This window comes from Schistocerca americana, chromosome 7, assembly GCF_021461395.2.
Source record: "Schistocerca americana isolate TAMUIC-IGC-003095 chromosome 7, iqSchAmer2.1, whole genome shotgun sequence".
Taxonomy (NCBI): Eukaryota; Metazoa; Arthropoda; class Insecta; order Orthoptera; family Acrididae; genus Schistocerca; species Schistocerca americana.
The window spans coordinates 563,264,429-563,290,473 of record NC_060125.1 but is presented as its reverse complement, the minus strand read 5'-3'; positions in this window follow the sequence as shown (position 1 = coordinate 563,290,473).

The following is a 26,045-nucleotide window of genomic DNA, read 5'->3' as shown; positions in this document are numbered from 1 at the left end:
CCTTCTATTCCTACTACCACATAACCTCATATCAACTCCCTAAGCAAAGCCGGGTACCCCAGCTGCTGTGGGTTCAAATGGCTCTGAGCACTATGGGACTCAACTGCTGTAGTCATAAGTCCCCTAGAACTTAGAACTACTTAAACCTAACTAACCTAAGGACATCACACACATCCATGCCCGAGGCAGGATTCGAACCTGCGACCGTAGCGGTCGTGCGGTTCCAGACTGTAGCGCCTTTAACCGCTCGGCCACTCTGACCGGCAGCTGCTGTGGCATAATAATAATAATAATAGTAATCACTCACACACTCATTCACACCAACTACACTACTAATCATGCACTATGCGACAGTGGTGTTAATACGACTGATACCGTGCAGCTAATGAAATCTGCTATACTGCTGCAATGGAGTTTTAGATATTATTAAAAAGATTTGCTGGAAGTGACGATACACAACTTTAAGTTCAGACTTCAAGTAATGAGCAGCATTGCTTTAATACGATGCACCGTAAAATTATTAACAAAAAATAATTTCGTTACGTCGAAGGAAGACTGGCAATAGCCACAGAGAAGCAACAAGGTGTCGAAATTGGCTGTGTTGTTGCAGTCGACGTCGTGATTTAGTACCCCATTTTCCCTCAGGCTTTTGCGTGGTGGCGTAACGTTAAATAATTAAAAACCGCTTCTTCTGACATCCTCAATAAATAACCACTGTTGTTGTTGTGGTCTTCAGTCCTGAGACTGGTTTGATGCAGCTCTCCATGTTACTCTATCCTGTGCAAGCTTCTTCATCTCGCAGTACCTACTGCAACCTACATCCTTCTGAATCTGCTTAGTGTATTCATCTCTTGGTCTCCCCCTACGATTTTTACCCTCCACGCTGCCCTCCAATACTAAATTGGTGATCCCTTGATGCCTCAGAACATGTCCTACCAACCGACCCCTTCTTCTGGTCAAGTTGTGCCATAAACCTCTCTTCTCCCCAATCCTATTCAATACTTCCTCATTAGTTATGTGATCTACCCATCTAATCTTCGGCATTCTTCTGTAGCACCACATTTCGAAAGCTTCTATTCTCTTCTTGTCCAAACTATTTATCGTCCATGTTTCACTTCCATACATGGCTACACTCCATACAAATACTTTCAGAAATGACTTCCTGACACTTAAATCTATACTCGACGTTAACAAATTTCTCTTCTTCAGAAACGATTTCCTTGCCATTGCCAGTCTACATTTTATATCCTCTCTACTTCGACCATCATCAGTTATTTTGCTCCCCAAATAGAAAAACTCTTTTACTACTTTAAGTTTCTCATTTTCTAATCTAATACCCTCAACATCACCCGACTTAATTCGACTACATTCCATTATCCTAAAAAACCACTAGAAACGCATAAACCCAAGACTTTCCTCCAAGCACTATATTTACGCACATTATTTCGGGAAACGACCGTTGGAGACAGACTACATACTGCTTATTATTAAACCTGTATGATACTGTTACTCCTCTAATAATAATAAAGCCTTTGACCTACGCAGTCCAGTTCTTTTTGATACATTCACAAAACTGTTTATGCGTACATTTTATATCACACTACACATTCTATCTTTTTTAAGTTTTTTGAGCTGTTAATAAAGTGATTCATACAAGTAAGAAAAAAAAATAAAGTACACAATTTTGGACAAGGAAAGTTACCAAAACCTTTACAAAACTAGTTCTTCGCCCACAAACAGATGGCACTACATGGTACACTGATGGGTCATTTGCGTGTACATTGAAAATGCGGAAACTGAATTCTTAAATGAAACTGAGAAATAAAGAATGAAATTTATGCTGTGTCTCGATGTTTTGAAAGCGTATATGTTATTTGTACGTTAATCCCTTGTTTTAACTATGTGCCGGCCGCGGTGGCCGTGCGGTTCTAGGCGCTGCAGTCCGGAACCGCGGGACTACTACGGTCGCAGGTTCGAATCCTGCATCGGGCATGGATGTGTGTGATGTCCTTAGGTTGGTTAGGTTTAAGTAGTTCTAAGTTCTAGGGGACTGATGACCTGTGCTCAGAGCCATTTGAACCATTTTAACTATGTGATTACAAACAGAGCACCAGTGTTATAGTATTTTATTGCACAGAGAAATATTTTGATATAGTTTCGTAAGGCTTAAACTTCCATTTCCTTCTCTCCTGGAATCGGGCTCGCCACACGTTCGCAAAGCAGTAGATGTGCCGGCCGTGGTGGCCGAGCGGTTCTAGGTGCTACAGTCTGCAACCGCGCGACCGCTACGGTCGCAGGTTCGAATTCTGCCTCGAGCATTGATGTGTGTGATGTCCTTATGTTAGTTAGGTTTAAATAGCTCTAAGTTCTAGGGGACTGACGAAAAAGTGGTTCAAATGGCTCCGAGCACAATGGGACTTAACATCTATGGTCATCATTCCCTAGAACATAGAACTACTTAAACCTAACTAACCTAAGGACAGCACACAACACCCAGTCATCACGAGGCAGAGAAAATTCCTGACCCCGCCGGAAATCGAACCCGGGAACCCGGGCGTGGGAAGCGGGAGGGACTGATGACCTTAGAAGTAAAGTCCCATAGCGCTCAGAGCCATTTGAACCATTTTCTCAGTAGGTGTTACAAAACTTTTCAAGCAGTTAAAAACAATACTTAACACTAAAAGGAGTAGTAAGCATAACCTAAGCAATCGTCCATGTGAGGAGCAAAATAAACTTGCTTTGCATTGACTAAAAGTGTTAGTATAATACAGTAGCGGTTCGTGAGTATACATTCTGGGTGTTCAGAAATTTTTAGATTCAGATGAATTTGAGAGTATGAAATCAGTTGCATCTGCTGTATAAAAGTTATGCTTATCAACAAAATTATACAATTATAGCCAACCGCCAATGATAACAAAAACAGTAATAATAATAATAATAATAATAATAATAATAATAAGCTTCATAACTTACCTGACAAAAGAAAGAATTGTTTTTGTGAAATTTTGTTGTTTTGTACGTAATTAAGTACAGTTTAGGGCAACTCTCCATTTCGCATTTTTGTATAAGGTCCCTAACAGATATATTATTTCTGGGCTGAAAATCAGATATTCTTACGCTGCACCCATACAACAACTTGTGCTAACTGTACACTTCGTTGTTGAATGTTCGCTTGTAGTCATGCTTATCGGAGCCCTAGTTCCTTTGCGGCTAACTTTACCCGGTAATATACTTTTCTGTTCCCAGAATGAGATTTTCGCTCTGCAGCAGAGTGCGTGCTGATGTGAAACTTCCTGGCAGATTAAAGGTGTGCTCCGGACCGAGGTTCGAACTCGGGAACTTTGACTTTCGCGGGCAAGTGCTCTACTGACTTATCTATCCAAACACGGTTCACTACCCGTCCTCACAGCTTTAAAATGGATTCAACATAGTTCATGTTTAAACTGCACACGAAAGCCAATACCCACACAGTAAACTACCAACACCAAACACAAAGTGTCTTTTGTCGAAATGTTTAAAATCAAGTAGTAATGTCTATCAACATTTCCACTTGGCTAGAATACCTATGAGAGACTGAGAGGCCATAAGACCCTAAAGCTCACCGCCGTCGATCCCACATTTAAGTGAACATACAGCTATTTGTGAATTTCATATATGCAATGTGGGCCTACAGCAGAAATAAACCTGACTCACCATAATATCAACAGATTTGAGAAGAATGAAAAAATGCTACAGTCTCACAATCGACGGTGATATGCTTTAGACACTTAAGATTCTCAGCGCCTCAAATGGATTACTGTACCATAAAATTCATAGCTTAATATACTATAACTCATTCTGAAACCCACGAAATAGGTTTTACCGTCTGTACTACTTTAACATATACTGACATTCAGTCTAATTTTACTTTAATGTATAGTGAGTGAATTAACATAGCTGAGGGGTATGCTACCATCTAGCAGGATTTACGCCGATCGAACTAATATAAAAGTCTGCCACAATCTGCTAATACCTGGTGTCACGGACATAAGCTTCTCGTTGAGTGGCGAGGGCTACCTGTGTACATCGTGAACCGAGAACGTTATTTTTCAAATCCGTGTGTATTTGGCAATCACGTCACGTGAGTTGAGCATGCGCAAAAGCTCCTTACAACGTGCACAACTGGAGGTGTGCTCGCGACCCTGTTGCCAAGTTTCACGTAGTCTAGAGGAGCAGTAGCACGGTAGATTTAAGTGGACATAAGCTTCTCGTTGAGTGGCGAGGGCTACCTGCGTACATCGTGAACCGAGAACGCTATTTTTCAAATCCGTGTGTATTTGGCAATCACGTCACATGAGTTGAGCATGCGCAAAAGCTCCTTACAACGTGCACAACTGGAGGTGTGCTCGCGACCCTGTTGCCAAGTTTCACGTAGTCTAGAGGAGCAGTAGCGCGGTAGATTTAAGTTCGGTATCTTTCAGATTTCAGCATCTGTGTTACGTTTAACAGTATTCAAAAACAAATAACAAACAAATCCTCAAGGAGCCGCAAGTTAGGGTGTTCGCGTGCTCTTGTGCTCTTACACAGCAGCGGCCACTGCGTATTACGACTATCTCTCACTGGGTAAACTTCAAGGAATTGTAGGAGTTGGAGCCGGAGATGCAGAGGCCATGAACCACGTACTAGATACAGGTTGGCGCGCAGACTGCCTGATCGATTGTGTAAGGGAGTACCTCAGAACGAGAGCTGTAATTAGCATGGGCGGTGATTTTGCAGCGTCGTGCAACGAATCGGTGTTATTACCTACTGCCTCAGTTGTCTGTTATTTCACGGTCGAGCTAAAGCACAATCAATAGGTAAAGTTCTGACAACATTGTAAGCCGAAGTGAAGAGACGACATGGAAGTGGAATGTTGCAACATTGTAACCCAACGGAAAAGGCTATTTTCATCCATCTGTCAGCTTCATTTTCTCAAGTCTGTGCTTAATTGTTACAGCTATCCTTCCAAGTCTTCTGTTATTTTTGGCCAATTGCTTCTAACTGCCACAACTACCTCATCTGATTACACTTTTTACTACTGATGGTCTTGTTACGTGAGATTTAGCCTAGAATGTTTCTTCCAGTGATGTTCTTCAGGAAACTATTATGACAACTTAAGCATTAAAACTGTTTTTCTGATCCATGTTGTGTTTAAGAAAAATTATTCCCTCATAAATTTCTTGTATTTGTTGCCAATTGAGTTTTACTTCCATTGCATGTTCCCTTGGTGGGCACAATGGCTATAATTGGCAATACCAAGGCAGTAAAATGAAGGGAAACTTTCACAATTCACAACAAAGATCCTCCAATAACCAACTGAAATCCTAACGACACATCTGTGCTTAGAAATGTACATTGTCAATTAGATGCTGTATTGAAAATAAAGTAAATTAATTTTGACATTAGGGTTTCCAATATTTTTCATTATATTTTTTCGTATCCATGCGTCTGTTATTTATAATTTCTTTCTTTTTTGGAAATAAAGCGCACAGAAGTCACAGTACGTAAATTGCTCAAAACCAATATCTTTATATCTTTATTTTCCTTCAATATCCATCACAGTTGCGATAAGAGTCAGTTCCTTGTGATGACTGGTTTTGGACAATCCCTTCCATATTCAAATCATGACCTATGAAAAGTGAAGTTATTTTCCACGAACAGTCACCACAAATAAATGACTGTTATCGCAGCTGTGACGGATATTGATGGAAAACAAAGATAATAATAACTCAGATTGCTGGTCTTATCCTCCATCGGATGTTGGAACTTAATAAATCTGTCGATAGGTTGTGTTCTTCTTTGTATGTCATGGTAGCTGCTTATCAGTTTGAGAGGCACCCACATGCCGTGCTCATACTGTGGCATCAAGCAGTCACGCCTGCAAGATGAGTGGTCTGCCAAGCGAGTGGATTTATTCTTATTTCTCGAGTAACATCAATGACTAATTGTGAACTCTAGTACCCACAATTAAGCTACAGATTATTCTCCTGTTTGAATATTACGCAACGGAAACGGATAAGGCACTTTTGACTATTAGGAATTTACAGAAGTTTGATGCTCTGGCAATAACACATTTTCTTTCTTGCCCAACGGCTTTTATCAACACGTGGCCATCGCACTGAATATGAATGGCGCATGCATTATAAATTCTGGATATCATGACTACACACTGTTCGAAGGACAACGCCACCAATATTTTTCTTTTCACTATCTTTTTTATTTCGATAAATTCTATTATGATTCAAAGATAACCTAAACACACCATTACAGTTTATACAACAACTACACATGAGAAACTCCGCCCAGTGGGCATGGCTTTACATTGGTGATTCTCTATCGTATGGTCTCGTAATTATCTAATGCCGCAGTGCACTTTCTGGACAGGATGGTGGATCTTTTGCTATATCTCACGCTTCGACTCTCACACCCATCATCACGAAAATTTACTCCAGATCGAGCGGTACGAAAAGTATCATGCATAACCCACTGCCTCTGAATCTATCTTGCTACTCTCCCATGCAAACCACACGTACTTAAATTACATGAAATACTTCACACTGGCAGCATAGAATACATCACAAAGAATAGTCACAACGTTAGAATCACTTTCGGCTTTCCCACTTCAATTAGTATTCATCCTAGTTTCACACGACACTGCCCCACTTCGTAACTTTTCTTTCCTACTACGAACTCTGGAGGATATATGCACGTCTTCCTGTGCAATGCAAGCCAAGTGGCGTTGCTGGATAGACGGCTGACTCACCTTGCTTCTCTCTCAGAGTATTAGAGTTTGAATCTAGCGTCACACGGAAACATAACACGCAAATTAATATTAAGATTATATCTGTCACACACGAGTCCTCAACTGATACCTTGGACGAGTACTTCTCTTTATCATTTGTTTCACACACAGATTGAGACTCACACAGTACTCACCACGTGGAAGCGCTCGTCTCTAATTTCAAGTCCTGCACACGCCATTTCTTAAATATTTCCAACTTATAGTATACACGACAGTAATTCAGCTTCAGTTTAGCACTCGGAAGTATTTCAACTTAGTACTAGCACTCGCAAGTATTTCAACTTAGTACTAGCACTGGCAAGTATTTCAACTTATTGCTACACGTGGTTTCATTGTGACTGTTGATCACTTCCGAAGATTACTGTGATCCCCTTAATATTAACTGCCTGTCATTTAATTCTCCCCCCCCCCCCCCCCCAAAAAAAAAAAACGTTCCTGAAATAGAAAAATAATTGTTCTAAACTACTCTTAAGTATTTCCCATGCATACCATTCTCTCCACACTTTTGTCTTTACGGAGCACATCTAAGACAGGTCTAACCAACACAAGATCCAGCGCCAGAGTGCTGAAACATTGCCATTCTTCATGTCATCTCGCACCTCCGCCGAGGCAGGGGAGCACCATACTACCGTATTGGTCAGCCACACTTCAGGCACACAGAGCCCAGGTAAATTTCACCTCTTTGGTTCCACCATAGGTGACCAAAGGACTGTCTCAAAGATGATCATATATTACACATTCACTATCTGCTGTTAGCAGACGACCATACATTCATTCATTTCACAGATCTCACCAAATTGGATGTAGGGATTTATTTTGTGGGAGTGCACATGTGATCAAATTGAATAAATAAAAATGTCCTTCTTTCCTACACTGGTATCCCGCTTCCGTGTATTAAGTGAAATTGATTTATTATTACAAAAAATATGTTGTTCTAACAAGAATAACAAAGAATGTTGTACCTATTTTCAATGTCGGGCGGTACTGTACCCTTTCAAGCTAATTAATCTTATTTGTACAGACTTCGTTTAGTTGTTTTGTAATTGAGTTTCCGATTTAGATATATGTTCTACCATGAGTGTTCAGTCTATCAATGACCACAATTGTAGCTTCCTGAAGAATGGGTCCACAAGTTTTATAAATTGCTTGAGCGACGTTATTCCCGCATGACACTATCCATATTTTATTACACTGTAAGACGGCAAGATTTTTCATCATACACAAATAACTTTGAAAATGCATATTATGTATTTACGAGGCGTATTCCGAAAGTAAGGACCGATCGGTCGTGAAATGGAGACCACCATGAAAATACGAAAAAGCCTTACATAGGTGTGTTGGAAAATATCTCTAGTATCCAGAATGAGATTTTCACTCTGCAGCGGAGTGTGCGCTGAAATGAAACTTCCTGGCAGATTATAACCGTGTGCCCGACCGCGACTCGAACTCGGGACCTTTGCCTTTCGTGGGCAAGTGCTCTACCATCTGAGCCACCGAAGCACGACTCACGCCCGGTCCTCACAGCTTTACTTCTGTCAGTAGCTCGTCTCCTACCTTCCAAACTTTACAGAAGCTCTCCTGTGAAGGTTCGCACTTGCCCGTGAAAGGTAAAGGTCCCGAGTTCGAGTCTCGGTCGGGCACACAGTTTTAATCTGCCAGTAAGTTTCATATCAGCGCACACTCCGCTGCAGAGTGAAAATCTCATTCTGGAAACATCCCCCAGCCTGCGACTAAGCCATGTCTCCGCAGTATCCTTTCTTTCGGGAGTGCTAGTCCTGCAAGGTTCGCAGGAGAGCTTCTGTAAAGTTTGGAAGGTAGGAGACGAGATACTGGCAGAAATAAAGCTGTGAGGACCGGGCGTGAGTCGTGCGTCGGTAGCTCAGATGGTAGAGCACTTGCCCGCAAAAGGCAAAGGTCCCGAGTTCGAGTCTCAGTCAGGCACACAGTTTTAATCTGCCAGGAAATGTCTCTAGTATGCCCGTTGACCACGTCACGTCTGTCTTTTTAGCTCTCAGCCCACAGTGAGCACGTAAAGATACTTAGGAAACAGTGTCTCCCGCCAAGTATGAGTTCCCATGAATGATTTCGCGTGATCTGATGCAGCCCACACAACTTAACTGTCATGCATTTCCTTCTTCGCGACAATTCTTGGCACGCACTCTGCACGGGCAATGAGGACGCCCCTGCAGCGTTTTCGATGGGAAGTATTTGCTCGCCCTCCATACAGCCCAGACTTCACTCCCTCTGATTTTCATCTCTGCTGACACGAACCGCTGGCTATGAAGTCAACGTATGGCACAGACAACGAACTGCAGATCAGCGTAGAGAATCGGCGAAATGTGCAGGCGGCTACCTTCTATGACGAGGGTATTGGAAAGTTGGTACAATGCTACGACAAACGTCTCAGACGGAGTGGCGACTATGTAGAGAAGTTGCTGGAAGGTGTGGCTAGCTATTGTAAATAAAACCCTTTTGTTTTTCACTGTAGTTTCCATTTCGCGACCGATCGGACTTTGCTTTTGGAATACGCCTCGTATTTAGTACAGCATCAAATTTTAAGTGGGGTTATCGAACAATAAAGCGTCTATTGGTTGGCGCTTGGTAACCTCATACTAATGTTTCTGTAGAGTTGCACTGGTACCGACCGCAGGAGTCAGAGGCCTCCACAGCCTTTCAAAGACACATGGGCTGAGGGAGATAGCACTGGAGGTAGGGCAGTTTTTATCGCTGTGAAAAGAAGACGACTATGGGAATGTTTACTATCGAGAGCTCCCACCCTACTGAAAAGCTGGTAGAACAGGCTCATCTCAGCAGCCTGTGTCCTTGCTAAAAGGAGCCAGGAGCAAGGCGATGGCTGAAAGCTTAAGATCAGAGGGTGAACTTCTTACAAGCATCGCTATCATCCTTTCTAGCATGAAGGTTCAAATGGCTCTGAGCACTATGGGACTTAACTTCTGAGGTCATCAGTCCCCTAGAACTTAGAACTACTTAAACCTAACTAACCTAAGGACATCACACCTATCCATGCTCGAGGCAGGATTCAAACCTGCGACCGTAGCGGTCGCGCGGTTCCGGGCTGTAGCACCTAAAACCGCTCGGCCACTCCGGCAGGCCTCTAGCATGAAGGAATGTGTGGGGGGACGTTTGCTGCAGATGCAAGCTAACGGCCACAGAAATTCTCATTTGAGACACCAGGCTGTAGTTCTACCACACAGCACAGAAATGAATCTGATTGGCTGAATTTGTAGTCAGAGGAGGAGGTGGAATGTTCTAGAGCGTGCTACTGAACTGAGCATGGCTGAAGGCGATTGGCTGATAGCTTCATAAGTCATAGAATGGGAGGTATTCCATTTGCAACGGCGCAGTGATTGGCCACATGCAGATTGCAAGCTAACTATGTGGGGTTTGCTCTAAACTGGAGCACAGCGTGTCATGGATTATCTGGCGGGTGTCGACAGGGCACACATCGCTGGAGACATAGCTGGCAAGGTGTCAGTGACCAGTCTCACTATTAGACTTCTGTGATCAGAGAAGCGAATCTGTGCTTCTTTGTGGAGACTGAGGCATTACAAAGTGCTACATTGTGAAAGCTCACATGAGTCAAGTCTCTGCTCCTGGCTTGCGAGCAAGAAGAATTCTTAATTCGTGTCCGGTATTCTACTGAGGTAGTTTTCGATCCTAAGAGTTTGCGGCTGCTGTTTCATGTCCTCTGCGTAGTCAGAGTTTACAGCTCCGCAACGCACTTCGTCTACGCGAAAGCTGGCAGCTCTGAGCAGATCAGCGCTGCAGGACTGCTCTTCCCAGCTCTGAATTCAGCGATATGTGCACCACGGCTTGGCAGAGAGGGAATCTTTAACAGGACATGTGTTATGATCCAGTCGTTGATATCTGACATCTTACTGTCTGTGCCACTTAGTGCGGAGGCTTTCTTAATTTCGATGCTAATCGGTATCAACCATTTAATGCAGTGGTTCCCAGCCTGGGGGTAATTACCACCTAAGGGATAAAATAAGATTTTCTGAGGGGTAAAAACTAAACGATTAGATCGTGTTTCATTCACGAAACAAAATTATTCTCAGAAGATCATTAGTATTATCAGAATTTTCTAAGACTCTAACATTGATTATATGAGTTATCAACAATTACTTTTTCTCAGTTAATAGCATTAATGCGGTGGAGGTTACTGGTTCCTCACATAAACCACACACTACACACATATGTTGAGCTTTTTTCCCACACATCGCTGATGAAAAAAGTTAGACATATACATAAAAATTACCAATATCGAATGAAAATGTCTTCTCCAAATTGTAGATACTATTTGCAGTAGTTCAGGAATTGTTTTATTACTCGCTTCGAACCAGGTAAACGAATTAACTGAAAAATGGTTCAAATGGCTTTGAGCACTATGGGACTTAACATCTGAGGTCATCAGTCCCCTAGAACTTAGAACTACTTAAACCTAACTAACCTAAGGACATCACACACATCCATGCCCGAGGCAGGATTCGAACCTGCGACCGTAGCGGTCGCGCGGTTCCAGACTGAAGCGCCTAGAACCGCTCAGCCACAACGGCCGGCAATTAACTGAAAGCACAACACAGGAGTAGCTATATAAGGGCTACTATAGTCCTGTACACAGTATTATTATTGTTATTATTATTACTATTGCTATTAGTGGCTCTTGTCAGACACGAAGCATTAAGAGCCTAATGTCTTCCAATCCCTGCCAGCTCAGACGTGAGGAGTACAGCAGTCAGGTGATTTACGAACTATAAGTATAGTGCACACATCATTTGAACTTGTTTGATTTTAAGTGAGGTTGCAGTGTGCAGGTCAAGCAAGTGCCACAGTGGAGAGGAGTAATGCCGGGGAAGTGTGGTGTGTAACAAGCGTCTACCCTCACCCTGGATAGTTAGCTTTCTTACCTGAGAAGGAGTTGCGGGCAGCACTTGCAATGCTCCACGAATTACTTCCTTTAAAAATAAAAGTGTTTCCAGAAACGTCTTTCATTCTACAGTTTAGTTAGGCGCTAAACTTAGTGATAACGTGAGGGAGCGACAGAAACAGACGGCATGGGGGAGGGTGTATGGGTTCTAGTTGACGTCTGATTGCACTCAGGTATAATTGTCTAAGAAAGGTTGGGGACCGCTTACTTTCTGTTTCCATTGAACAAACAGGAGCGCGATTTCGAGTCACATCATAGACGTTTTGCCAAGCTCAAATTCAGATTAGTGAGTATTCTACTGCAAACACAACATTGACAACCATCAATCTCACACATGCCGTATCTACTAGCAACATCTGGAGTAGCATTGGAATGTGTTATTGTAGTTAATGCATCATGCCATTTTCGAGCACCCAAACACATACCAACGCCTCAGAAAGCCATTACAGAGTAATGGAGGAAACAACATAACGCTAATCAATAAGCTCAAAAATGTGCTAACTTCCACGCGTACAGAATCAGTTTGTGCAATTGCGCAGTATAAATAAAAGTTACAGCTGATAGGAACACTGTGGTATATCTGATGTTTGTATACAATATGAATCTGTCCATTTTAATGCTATTCCATTTAGGCTCATTTATAATGGCGTAAATATTCCTCTAACTTGAGAGAATATTTAAAGTGAATTCCATAGATCCAGTTCTTTTTAGTAATCTTGTAAAGTGGTATCAACACGTGAAACCAATTAAAGGCAAAGGAAGTGGAAAGTTTCGATTTATTATGAGAACTCTCGATAATTATATGACATCTGAAATAAATATAGTGTGCACTGCATTTGTTTTAACCCCTCCAATTTTATGCTGTAAGCTATCTGGCAGAAACGTGTTTCATAGAATGTATCACTCCGAGAGTGGGAGTTACTTGCATGATGCCAAGACTAAACTGATCATGCCTCCGTGTTCTAGCACAGTCTCATCTTTGGCTATACGGCAAATCTGTAAGCAATACTTTGAAGGCAGAGGTTTTCTCTATTCGGGAAGAGCCTAGCAGTAATGGCTGTCAGCGGTTTTTCGGCAACCCAACCTATTCCCATCCCCCTCCCCCGGTTGGCTTAGTGGACCAAGCTTTTTAACAGCCGCCGGGGATTGATCAGTTGACGCCTCTCCATAAAGAAATGTTGATTCACTCTGGACACCGCATCCGTGGGAGGTTTGTGAATGTTTTCGCCAGAGACAGTCATTCACTTGTAGCCTGTGAGTACACATGTTCCTGATGAAACATGTTGCTAGATATTAAGTCTGCTTGAGATTTTATAAGTTGGGTGGCATTAAAACCTAGTGGCATCAGCACCCTTGGGTATAGGGAGTACTTTACTTTTGTGTGTGAAGTTTAATCATTTTGCATCGAACTTGCATTTAAGTTGTTACGTTAACTTGTGGGAGGTGAGGTGTTCTCTACGAAATTGGTGATTAATTATGCACTAGTTCTCCCTTGACATCCTCAGATACAGCAAAGTGGCCGGAGTATAAATTGAGATTGCTCTCAGTTCAGTATTGAGCATCTCTTATGATTTTATTTACAATGGTGTCGGACGCCACGTGGTCCCTGGCCATTCCAACTTTGACAATAATAGCCTTAGTTGGAAACATCCCAGGCTCACAAGTGTGTCAAATCACCATTGTTGTTCTATCAAGTGAATGATCCGTTTCTCCCCGTAACTTATTGCAGTTTGTGACGGTGTTGTTAATTTCTGTCTCTCTTGAGTCACCATGTGACTGGATGTCTGTGAATCCACTCTAAAGTAGATCACGCTCCCAAACGTATGAAGAGCCTTTCGATGCTGACTTCCGATGCTAAATTAAGGTAATCCACCCCTTCTTTCTGTGTATGTGAGGGTCTTAAGTGGAGTAAGATTGTCTATAGTTTGCTTAGGCTATATCAGATTCATTATTGAGCCTTGTAATAAATAAGTAGTTTTCCGAACTCAGCCACATTGACTGTCCCACTGCCTTTCCTTCAGAGAGTTTTGGTAATGATTTTAGAAACAAATAAAGAAAATGCACTGTGAAATCAAGCAAATTTAGTAGTTCGTCGCTGCATGGTCGTGCTGCATCTTAGCGTATCCGTTGTCTTCGTTTTGTTGTTTTTCGACCGCTAACGAAGTGTAGTGACTGGATATCTTACTTTGACCTTACTATGACCCTTGTACGTCCAGTAAACGATCTATCCGCCCATGAGGCGAGATACTACAAATGAAACCGTGCCCAGTGAACTAACATACATACAATTCCTCACTTTCCCACAGCGAATCTGTTCGTGCCAGTAACTGGAAATACAGAGCAGCATCGGAGTGCACATTAATATACACAACTTTCACATAACACAAAATCTGCAAAAATTAACTGACCAAAATTCACAAGCTGATTTGTTATTAACACAGTGAGTCACTGCTACAATATACTCTGACGGAAAGAAATATCGCAGCACCAAAAAAGAGTTCTACGAAAGTATGTACGAGTGTTTCTACATCTGAAAGATGTTGTCTAAACAAACTTCGCTCCAGTCACATAAGAGTGGATCTACTAGCGACACTATGAGGATGCAGACCAAATTTGCTTTAAATACACGTTGTAATGTTTGTGAGCTTTAGTTACCTTCTTTGAGATTGGACGTGATGTTAGTTAAGAATGCCTTTAAGGGGACAAAGCATTATCAAGATCTAACTGAGTTTGAACGAGGTCGTGTAATAGGGGTAAGAGATGCTAGATGTTCCTTCTGCGATACTGCAGGCAGACTTGGCAGGAATGTAACCACTGTACATGACTGCTGGCAGCCGTGGTCACGAGAATTTACTGTGGCAAGAAGACCGGGCTCTGCATGGCCAACGGTTCTAGGCGCTTCAGTCTGAAACCGCGCGGCTGCTACGGTCGCAGGTTCGAATCCTGCCTCGTGCATGGATGTGTGTGGTGTCCTTAGGTTAGTTAGGTTTAAGTAGTTCTAAGTTCTAGGGGACTGATGACCTCAGATGTTAAGTCCCATAGCGCTCAGAGCCATTTGAGCCATTTTGCATGGCCAAGTAGCACCACCGAGAGAGAAGACCATCGTGGCCTGTGCACGCGTCTGAGGCATCGTACTGCATCTGCAGCAACGGCATGAGCGGCAGTTGGCACCACTGTGGCATAACGAACTGTTACGAATCGGTTACTTCAAGGAGAGTTCCGAGACAGGCGCCCTGTAGCGTGCATTCCACTGACCCCAAAGCACCGCGATTTGCGACTTCACCGGTGTCCTGGAATTGTGGTCTGCAGTGCGATTTCGTATGACAACAGGGGCACTCTTTTGGTTATCCCACACATCCTGACTGCAAATCTGTACGCCAGTCTGGTGTTTCGACTTGTCGTCCTGCCATTCATGAGCAGCATTTCAGGGGGTGTTTTCCAACAGGATTACGCTCGCCCACATACCACTGTTGCAGCCCACCATGCTGTACAGAATGCCGACATATTGTCTTGGCCTACTAGCTCATCATATCTGTTCAACGATGTTCAAATGTGTGTGAAATATTATGGGACTTAACTGCTAAGGTCATTAGTCCCTAAGCTTACACACTACTTAACCTAAATTATCCTAAGGAGAAAGACACACACCCATGCCCGAGGGAGGAGTCGAACCTCCGCCGGGACCAGCCGCACAGTACATGACTGCAGAGCGTTAGACGGCTCGGCTAACCCCGCGCGGCCATCAGACCTGTCTCTTATCGAGCACATATGGGACATCATAGGACGACAATTCCAGCACCATCCACAAGCAACATTAAAAGTCCCTGTATTGACGGGCCACGTGCAACAGAAACAGATATCCGGCACTTGTACAACATAGTGCATCACTTTTGCATGCTTGCATTCAACATCTGGGCGGTCACGTCGGTTATTAGTGTACCAGCATTTCATATTTTCAACGACTTTTCTCGAGCTTTCGTTAACCTACAATCTTGCAATGTTAATCTCTCAAATATGGTGCTTAGGGAAACGTATTCCCAAAATTTCATTACGCTACAATAGTTATTTTTTTGAAGTTGGGATTTTTTTCCATCATTGTAAATCTATTCTGAACACGCGATGTTAGCACAAACCTGCGACACAAAAACTACCAACAGAGGCAAGTGTTGGAACTCGTTGCTATACTCCGTAGGGTCTTCATAAAGTAAGTAACGTATCTCGTCCTCCTCTAAGACCATCGCGCCACAAGGCAGGCGCATTTTTAGTTTCCAGCGGGCATAGTTCTGGTGCAGTAAGGATAAAAAGTGCAACACAGCGTGTGGGTGGAATGGTGCGGCGACTGGAAACGTCGTCCAAAGTTGAAGGACGCTGTACATTACGATTCTTGTGGGAAAAACGTCTAAACTGCACACAGGATCACCGTGAACGTCCATTGGTACACGAGCCAAATGTAATGTCACGTCCAGACGTGGTGCAATGGGGCCAAAGATTTAAGCGAGGCCCCAAAGACGTGGGTAATAAGGATCGGGAAGTCCAGATTTTGTGCCGTGTGATTTCCTACTTTTCCGTAGCCTTAAAGAAAGAGATTTTCCAACCAGTTTCACACACGTGGTTCCCGAATGGCTCCTTGATCAATCTAGGTACAGAGGAAATGAATGATTGGTAGAACGCCCCTACTACTGTCTACAGAGAATAAGGCGAAAAATAGTGTCATGCATTAGTGTCACTTCGACGTGTTGTGAGGGTTCCAATAAAAGTTACTGCAGTAACTTCACATACTCTGTCAAACAGTAAAGTTTCCTTTTGTTTCTCTTTCCCTATCTGGGCACTTTTTTCTTCTTTTTGTGTCAAGAAGTAGTGTGTGGCGTTACACAAGACTGTTGTTGTTGTTGTTGTGGTCATCAGTCCTGAGACTGATTTGTTGCAACTCTCCATGCTACCCTATCCTGTGCAAGCTTCTTCATCTCCCAGTACTTACTGCAGCCTACATCCATCTCTTGGTCTCCCTCTACGGTTTTTACCCTCTACGTTGCCCTCCTATGCTAAATTTGTGATCCCTTGACGCCTCAGAACATGTCTTACTAACCGGTCCCTTCTTTTTGTCAAATTGTGCCACAAACTCGTCCCCAATTCTATTCAGTACTTCATCATTAGTTATGTGATCTACCCATCTAATCTTCAGTATTCTTCTGCAGCACCACACTTCGGAAGCTTCTATTCTCTTCTTGTCCAAACTATTTATCGTCCATGTTTCACTTCCATACATGGCTACACTCCATACAAATACTTTCAGAAACGACTCCCTGACACTTAAATCTATACTCGATGTTAACAAATTCCTCTTCTTCAGAAACGCTTTCCTTGCCATTGTCAGTCTACATTTTATATCTTCTCTACTTCGACCATCGTTAGTTATTTTGCACCCTAAATAGCAAAACTCCTTTACTACACAATTAATAGTACTCGCAAATGTGGTATATAAAGCTGTTGTGGCGAATAAAAACATCCTTGGTTTGATTATGAATGACAGGGTTCTGATCCACACACATCGTCGACTCTGGGAATACAGGTGTGTGAAAGTAGGACAGCTGAGTACAGTGGCCGCAGACGGCCACCGTGTAGGCCACCCTAAAGCACCGCCACGTGGATAGGCTGCTCTCCTCCTCACACGGAATTCGGTGGCCTCTGGTCTCTGTCTCCTCCGGGTGGCCGATAAAGCGCGTGTGAGGCGAGCTCCGCAAATTAAGCCGGCAGACGCCGCCGTACCAAATCACACTGTGCGTGCCTTCCGTTCCGCCGTCCACGGCATGCAAATACGCTGTTATGCACAGTTTTGAGCCCCCTCATCACTCTACAGAGTAGAAAGTTCCCTGATGGCCCCTGTCGGGCCGTTTGCATCTGCAGATTGCCACTGCCGTCAGCATTCAGATGGCTTTCAGGTGGAGCCGGGGTAGCGGTATCGAAAATGAGCAGTTCGCTGTACGGCTTATGTCCCAGTGTTGTATTTTCTGAACCCCGTAAAAGGTAACGGCAACAAAAGTGGGACAAAAGCCGTTCGAAATGAGGGCAGGAGTGAATGTCGCAACTTACATCTACATACATGCTCCTCCAGTCTCCGTATGGTGCGTATCAGAGGGTGCCCTGTACCACTATTAGTCATTCCCTTTTTTGTTCCACTAGCGAACAGAGCGAGCGAAAAATGAGTCCTAATCTCTCTAATGGTATCTTCCTGGTCCTTACGCTAAATGTACGTTCTCGTCAGCAGAATCGTTCAGCATTCAGCCTCAAATACCATTTAAGACGCCTGTTTTTCGATGTTATTGGATGTGTTAATTATCGTAAAGGAAAATGATATGAACTGTGACAAGGGAAACAGTTGTTAAGCAAGAATAACCGTGCCTGCGATGGCAGTACTGTGGACTCGTCGAATGTTTGACCGTCAGTAGTGGATAGCTGCTGTGGGCAGCAGGCGCGGATTCGCGGAATGTACAGTGTAATGTATATACGCACTTTTGGAACAATGTGAGCTGCAGATTTATTACGAGGGGGAATCATGACTCAGAACGATGGCTGGGCAGCATGCGAAAGATTTTGAAGTGAAGATCTGTAACACTCCGGTTTAATCTTACTGACTTATCCCGTTCGATCGGGATCTGATAGCAGCCCAAAACAGATATTAATTAATGTGACCGTGTACCTAATGGGGCTGGCAATCGGATTGGACTGCTACGGAGTGGTTACGTTCCATTTTGTCCTTCTCGAATCCTGTAATAATGATATGTCTGGTGCCAAGAAGAACAACAACACAGCTTCATTAATCAACAACCTATATTTATCACCAAAAACACAAAGTAAGGAGACAGCCACTGCCTTCGTCGTACAAAATTAATAACGGCTAATCTCAGCACAGACCTCTTTGTTAATCATTATCGTCACACGCAAATTTTAATCACTGTATCCAACACTGCAATCCAACACTGCAATCCAAATTATGCCGGCGCGGTAGACGCGAAAATACAAATATCGGCACTGAAATATCACTGAATCCCATTAGTAATTGTACTTGTTCACTTTCCCGTATATTTCTAACACAAAAGGGGTTAAACCGCAGCGATGGCCACCCCCTTCGTCGGTACGGCCTTGCATTACGGCCACCGGCCGCCCCACGACCCGGCCCGCAGCCTGGGTCCCACTCTACTGTACCGTCTCAACACTCGCTCTCGCTCTCGCCACCCGACGCACACTATCGATTGTTTGTCCTGTCGACCTGTGCTGTCGCAAAACTTATAGTAAGGGCCGACGGACCCCTTACAGATCGAGGTATTATTTGATGAGGTAAAAAGTTTATTTTTATATTTGAAGACTTGTGTTGTTAGTCCACTTCGCTCTCATATTTTTGATTATTATTCTGTTGATTGATTTTCTGAGGTAATTTATAGTACCATGGAAGTTATTAGATTAAATGAGTTTTCATATTAGAGTGTACAATTGTTTTCTTTGTTAAGTTCCTTCGTAACTGAAATTTAAATACTTAAAGATTGAGTTAAGTGTTTCATTAGTACTGTGTGTCAAGATTATGAACCAAATTTTCCTGGACCAACTGTAGTTAGTATTTAGCACTACTTTCTTAGCTGTTGCGGAGTCTTGTTGTGTTGCTGTTTCCGCCAGTGGTTCATTTTGCAGGTGAGATCCATAACACTCGACTGTTTCGTTTCCTTTGCGCAAAGCAGATTCTGTCAGTGTCTTTATTTTAACAGGGCCATATGTCAGTGCAGAAATTTTCGTGTGTTTCAGGTTACATTCTTACACAGGTCGATATTACAGTGGTTTTTAAATGTACAGTTACTTATTTTTTCAAACATTTCGCACCGACCAATTCTACAGAGCGTGAAGTTATTCTTCTGCTTATTTACGTACTTATGAATAAGATCGGTTTTCACAAACACAGGATTGTTTTCATTTTCATAAGTGATGTGACTTTGAACTCAGTAGCACATTTAGCTTGTCAGTTCACATTCTCAGGTTTGTATTTACGATAACACACACACAAGTAAAGGCTATTACTTACAACCAGTTCTCTAAATTTTCTCAATTGAACGTCACCTTCCCTCCAGTGATTCTCATTTGAGTTCCCGAAGCATCTGCGTAACAACTGCGAGTTGTTCAAACTACCGGTAGCATCTCTCCTCTGAAATTCTCAGATGTTTTGCTTTAATCCTACTTTGTGAGGATCCCTATAGCTAGAACAACACCCAATAATGGGTCGCAGTAGTGTCCCATATGCAGTCTTCCTTACGGGTGAAGCACACTTTACCAAAATTCTCCCAACGAACCGACGTCGAGCATTCGCCTTCCCTGCCACAGTTCCCACATGTTTGTTCCATTTCATACTGTTTTGCAACGCTGCGCCTAGATAGTTGGTCGACGTGACTGCGTCGAGCAGCAAACAGCTAATGCTGCACTAGAACACTGTGGATTTGTTTCTCCTCCTCGTCTGCATTAACTTGCATTTATATGCCTTTAGAGTTAGCTACCATTCATCATAAGAAATAGAAATTTTGTCTGAACCATCTTATATCCAACTACAGTCACTCAGTTCCGACACCTTCCCATATACTATAACATCAACAGCAAACAGTCTAAAAAAACTATATATATATATATATATATATATATATATATATATATATATGTATGTATATATATATATATATATATATATGGCAGTGGTCAACACAGTGGCAGGTAGACTACACGTATTCTTAGGAAGTATCACGAAAAACGAGATGCAGAAATTTCAACTGATCATACTTGGCAAGTATTCAAAAGTGCACCATCCGACTCGTTTGCTTAGTGTCAGACCCCGTAAACATAATTTTCATAATTTTTTTGCTCTTCGAGCCCATGGAACAGTCTGTTATTTAACACTGCCACAGTTTTAATGAAACGTTTTACCAGGTTGAGGACACTGTTTAGTATAATAAAACAACGGCGCGCACACACAGGCCACAACAAACACTTCATTAGTAATGCTGGAGGTAATTTTTATTTTGTCTTGAGGCAGTTTCCCACATGGGAAACTCCTCAGTAATAGATGCAACATAAGTAGAACGTAAGACCCTTACACACCGTCCACATCAAGTTTATTAGAGACAGAAATACCAGTTCAGAACGCATCTACATTTAATACTCAAGACACTTCACTCCATCTAAAAACCTAATCATTCCTGTACCGTCACAGAATGCCTAGATAGTATAGGGCTCGTCTCCCTTTTTTCTTCATCCATGCCCCCTTGTGGGAGACAGCCACGACAAAACCGTTTTACATGGTGCGGAAGTTATATGAGACCGGCGCAATAGTTTCATAGTTCAAGAAGGATGTAATAATCGTAATTCCAGAGAAGTCACGTGCTGAGATGTGTGAAAATTACTGAATTATCACTGTAATAAGTCATGGGTTCAAAATACTGACATGAATTTCTTACAGAAGAACGGGAACAGTCTAGAAGGGTATGCTTTCCGTAGATGTGTGGGAAAGATTGTTTACAAGGACAGAAACGAAACTCCAGTTATAAGAGTCGGACAGTGAGCAGTAATTGAAGAAGGGCGTGAGACAAGCTTGTAGCAATTAGTAAAGAAAACAAAAAGAAATTTGGTAAGTTAAAATGAAGGGAGGCGAAATAAAAACTTTGAAGTTTCCCGATGGAACTCTAGTTCTGTTAGAGACAGCGTAGGAATTTGAAGAGCACTTTAACGTAATAGATAATGTCTTAGAAAGATCTGTTGGCAAATGAGAATCTGTGCCGTAGCGGTACTCGAACCCGCAGATTTCCTGCTTGTCGCGAGCAGTCGCCTCATTCACTTCGGCTATTCGAGCAGACTTCTAGGACCGTCCCGAACTTCCATATGTCATACCAAATCTCCATTCCTCGTAACTTACTCTTGTATTCCCAACACAGAGTCCAAGTAAAGTTGCGTGAGACAAGCTGGAAATCCGGGTTTGAGCCCCAATCCGTAATAAATTTTCATCTGTCACGAATACGGTATACCTTCAAACCTAATGCAGCTAATTTCAGGAAGATTCAGCAATTGCGAATAAACTGCGTAAGTACAGTACAACTGGAAGATCGTTATCAATGTCTGTTTCTTCAGACTTTATTAAAAATAAGTCTTGAAGAAAAGTTGTAAGATGATGATCAACGAAAGTACAACAAGGGTAATGGAATGTAGTCGAAGTCACTCAGGGAATGCTGAGGCATTTAGATCAAATAGCAAAGGGAATTAGATTAAATAATAGAAGAGTTTTGCTACTTGGAAAAGAAAAAGGTATTCATAGCCAAAGTGGAGAGGATATAAAGTGCAGACTGCTAACAGAAAGGAAAACATTTCTGAAAAGAGAAACTTGTTAAGATCGAATACACATTTAAGTGTTAGGAATTCTTTTCTGAAGGTACATTTCTGTAGTACAGGCCTTGTATGTAAGTGAAATGAGGAAAGTAAACGATTCAAACAAGAGGGCAACACAAGTTTTGCAATGTGGTGCTTCTTAAGAAAACTTGTATAAAAGGTATAGCTGATAAATAATGAATTGGTATTTAATCGAACTGGGGTTAAAAGAAGTTTATGACACAAACTGACTAATAGAAGAAGGGACAGGTTGATCCTTAGATATCAAAGGCAGTCACTTTGGTAAGTGAAGGGAACCGCCCAGGGCGATTTGGGGGGGGGGGGGGGGGGGGGGGGTCGGAAATTTAAAGGGCGACCAAGGCTTCAATACAGCAAAGAGTTTCTAATGGATTTAGGTTGCAGTACTCAGAGATGAGATGTCTGCTGCATCAAATTAGTCTTCGAACTGAAGAACACAATATCAGCAAATATTGCCAAACAGACCGATGTTTACAGACTGAAACATAAGTAACAACCACAAAATTCATTTCAGTAACTCTTTTTACGTGGTATTTACACAACTTAATTGACTACGAAACAGCAATTTAGTAGAACGGAGCAAGAAGAAACGAAGTAGTCCATTCCTGCTGTTAGCTGAAAGTGGACGCAATGGTTGAGGAAGTTCACACAATTTCTTTTCGACCGAAATCAGTATTCCAGATTTCATTACTTGATGTAAGGTATTTTAATCAAATGAACGAATAAACTGATTTTATTACATTTATTTATATTCACTGATGTAATCTGTAATTACATTTCCTTGTTTCTATTTCTTAAATTTGGAGACATTATTGATTTACTTTCTGATTTACGTTCTACATATGTAGCAGCTTTACTATCACCAGTCCATATTGCAAGACCGTGCGATCCACCCTTACAGCGAATGTAGCAAGTCATCCCACTTCAGAAATTGTGCACTAACCCGAAACTCACTAACCCACTTTGTAGAGGTAGCTTACAATTTGTATCTCATCCTAGGTCAGTTTTTCAGTACAAAGTTTAGGGAGTGAATGGATGGGACGTCTTGCAAATCCAGTGAGCATGTCTGATAGCAGATTATGTTACCTTTCTGCAATTTGTCACTTTATTCTCTCGCTGCCTTTCAGTACTGCAAATGTAGTCACTACCGTTTCCCAGTCTGTAGCGTCGCAGTAGTGCCTTGTGAAGTGCGCCTTTCTTGTTTGTTCTGATGCTTCAATGAAAAATTTCTCAAGAAACGACGATAGAAAATATTGCTAATGATATAAGACTCTGCATATGTTAACTGTCTCAAAAAGAATGAACGTTACCGAGATGATGCGAAAAATTCTCTTCGTGGAAACACCGTGGAGTGCAAGCAAACTGATAATTCTACGAAACAGCATTCAAGAGCATTTAAATACACCATCGTCAGAAAGTAATGTGGGACCGCTTCAGGCCTGTGAGTGTGTTTGATGACGTCATTGTTCAATGATGCGCTACCGATCTATTGAAAGCAGTTGTGTAGGAAAATAAATAAGGTAAAGAAAACAATCGGTAAAATTTATCTCAAGGCATCAATTAAAAAAGAATTAACGATAGAGCACGAATGGTGTAAGGTAGTTTTAACCATCTAAGAATACGCTTCCAGCTTCTCGTCGTCGGCCACTGAAACTCATAAAAATACAACCAAAATTACGTTTATGACGAAGGAAATAAGGAGAGTAACTAACTCTGAAATAATTAAACGCGACTGAATACAGAAAACAGGTCAATTATCGTCAGAAAACTGGAATATAATATACTTACATCCATTCTCCCCTAGCTCACTCAGGAAACAGGTGCTACAACATTTCTTACTGAGATGAATTGATGTACATTCTTTTGTTATGAACAGCATAATGTAGGAGTTCCTTAGAGTTCCGGAAACTTCACTTCTTTGATAAATACTCATTTTGTTTAGGAAGATAAAAGAGCGACAGAGTATTTTAAATAGTACCGTACTTAACATGCATTACGCTTCATACGAGTTAAACCCAGCGAAAGAGACAGGCGTTACCGCCGAAAAACCTCCGTGAAGACTCTACCACCTATAAAAAGGAGCTGGAGTTTCAGGTACTGTGGAGTGTATTTCGAGAGTTTTATGAACTATACTGCTTGAGACAAGAAATGATAAATGTACACCGACTAGGTCTACCTATTGTTGTCTGAGACAGTGTTGTCCGAGATCCGAGATCTAAATTAAAATTCCAAGTCGCCTTATTTGCAACCAGGACGTTTACTTTGATTGTCAGGAGCTGCCGAATTCTTCCCAAATATTCCCAGTTAGGAACATCTCAGAATATAAGATCACTTCCTATTGCTGACAGCACTAACATCTTCGATGACTTACGGCCGCAGATGAGCAACCACGTGACAAAAATACTGGCTGTCATCAGAAACTTAGCTAGTCACATCCCTATAAATTTTTATTCATATTCAGGTCTTATCCACGTGGTTTAATTTTCAAATTAACCAAAGGCAATGGATTTATCTACATTCAGTGTAACAGACTCGAGTCAGATCCGGTACCCGCTTTTCATTCGGACAGAAAGAAAACGCAGGCGATCCAGCTGGGAAGAGATTGTTAATCAAAGATAGAGACCATCTTGCGACAATAAACTCCATATTTAGAACAGCTTTGAGATTCGTTAAAAAAATCATGTTAACACAATCTTTGTGACCTAGTTCGCGTAATGGATATCGATCTTATCAGCTTTACTATCCATTACAATCTGTCTAGGCGTAGCAGTCGTGTTTCATCACTTTTAATAGAAACAGCCGCAAGCGTATCACGTAACAAATCTGTGCGTGACCATGCCAGCTAGCACGTTGTTATACACAGAAAGGGTCACTGCAGTAACACGTTCAGGGCCACACTAGCGTGAGGAGCCTCTGGGAGGGACCCTACCACTAGACGCAGGTTTCAGGTTTGAGTCTGGTTCACCCTGCAAACTGGCATAATCGGAAAGAATGAGGTTCAAGGATCCGTACGGTCATCTTGTTTTAGTTTTCGCATTGTAAATTCCCTATCGGTGTTTCTTATTAGCATTCGTTAAATCTTCCGGCTTCGGAGAAACGAAATAACAGAGGGACTAACCAACCATATGTAACGCCGGAAATGCATATCCTCCTATTTCCATCTATTGTACTATGAATTTTTTTCCTTATTTTCTTCCCTGAAGATATGACATTTCTGTGTCTTCATATATTGTAATTGTTTTACAAGCATTTATGTCGATGCATAATTGGTTTGTTTTGTAAATATTCTTTGTATTTTTACGCTGGGTCTGGCCTAGGGAAAACTATGCTATCGAACGATTATATCGATAGGTCGTGTCGAGAACCAAAGTGTTTAGGATCTTTGGTAGTGTTAACTCTGCCGCATGGAGTGCGGGCAGAGGGGGTCTGGCTGGAGTAGGCCGGTGGAGCAGGTGCGCTTTCGTGGTTTGGCAGCATGTAATTGCGCTCGACTTGCTATGATAGCTTCTGACACGATGTCGCGGACGGGAAGCATTAGCTGGCGCACATCAAGAGCCCGTTTCGCCTGGTGACCGTGTCGAGAAGAAGGCGCGCCAACATCGAGCTTCTGCAACAGCGACGGCCGACAATGAGTGACTGTCGCCAGCTCCTCGATCGACGACTTCAAACTTCAGTCAACCAACAAGGAAGACTGGAAGCACGTAAAGTTTTAGAACTGTATGGCAGACCTCAGATTTTCAAACTGTTCAATTTGTCTCACAAAATTACAGCAACGTAGCATGAACCTTTGTTGCTCAATGACCCAATCGCATTACCAAGCAGGGTCCCTTCCTTTTCGGGAATGAACCCGAC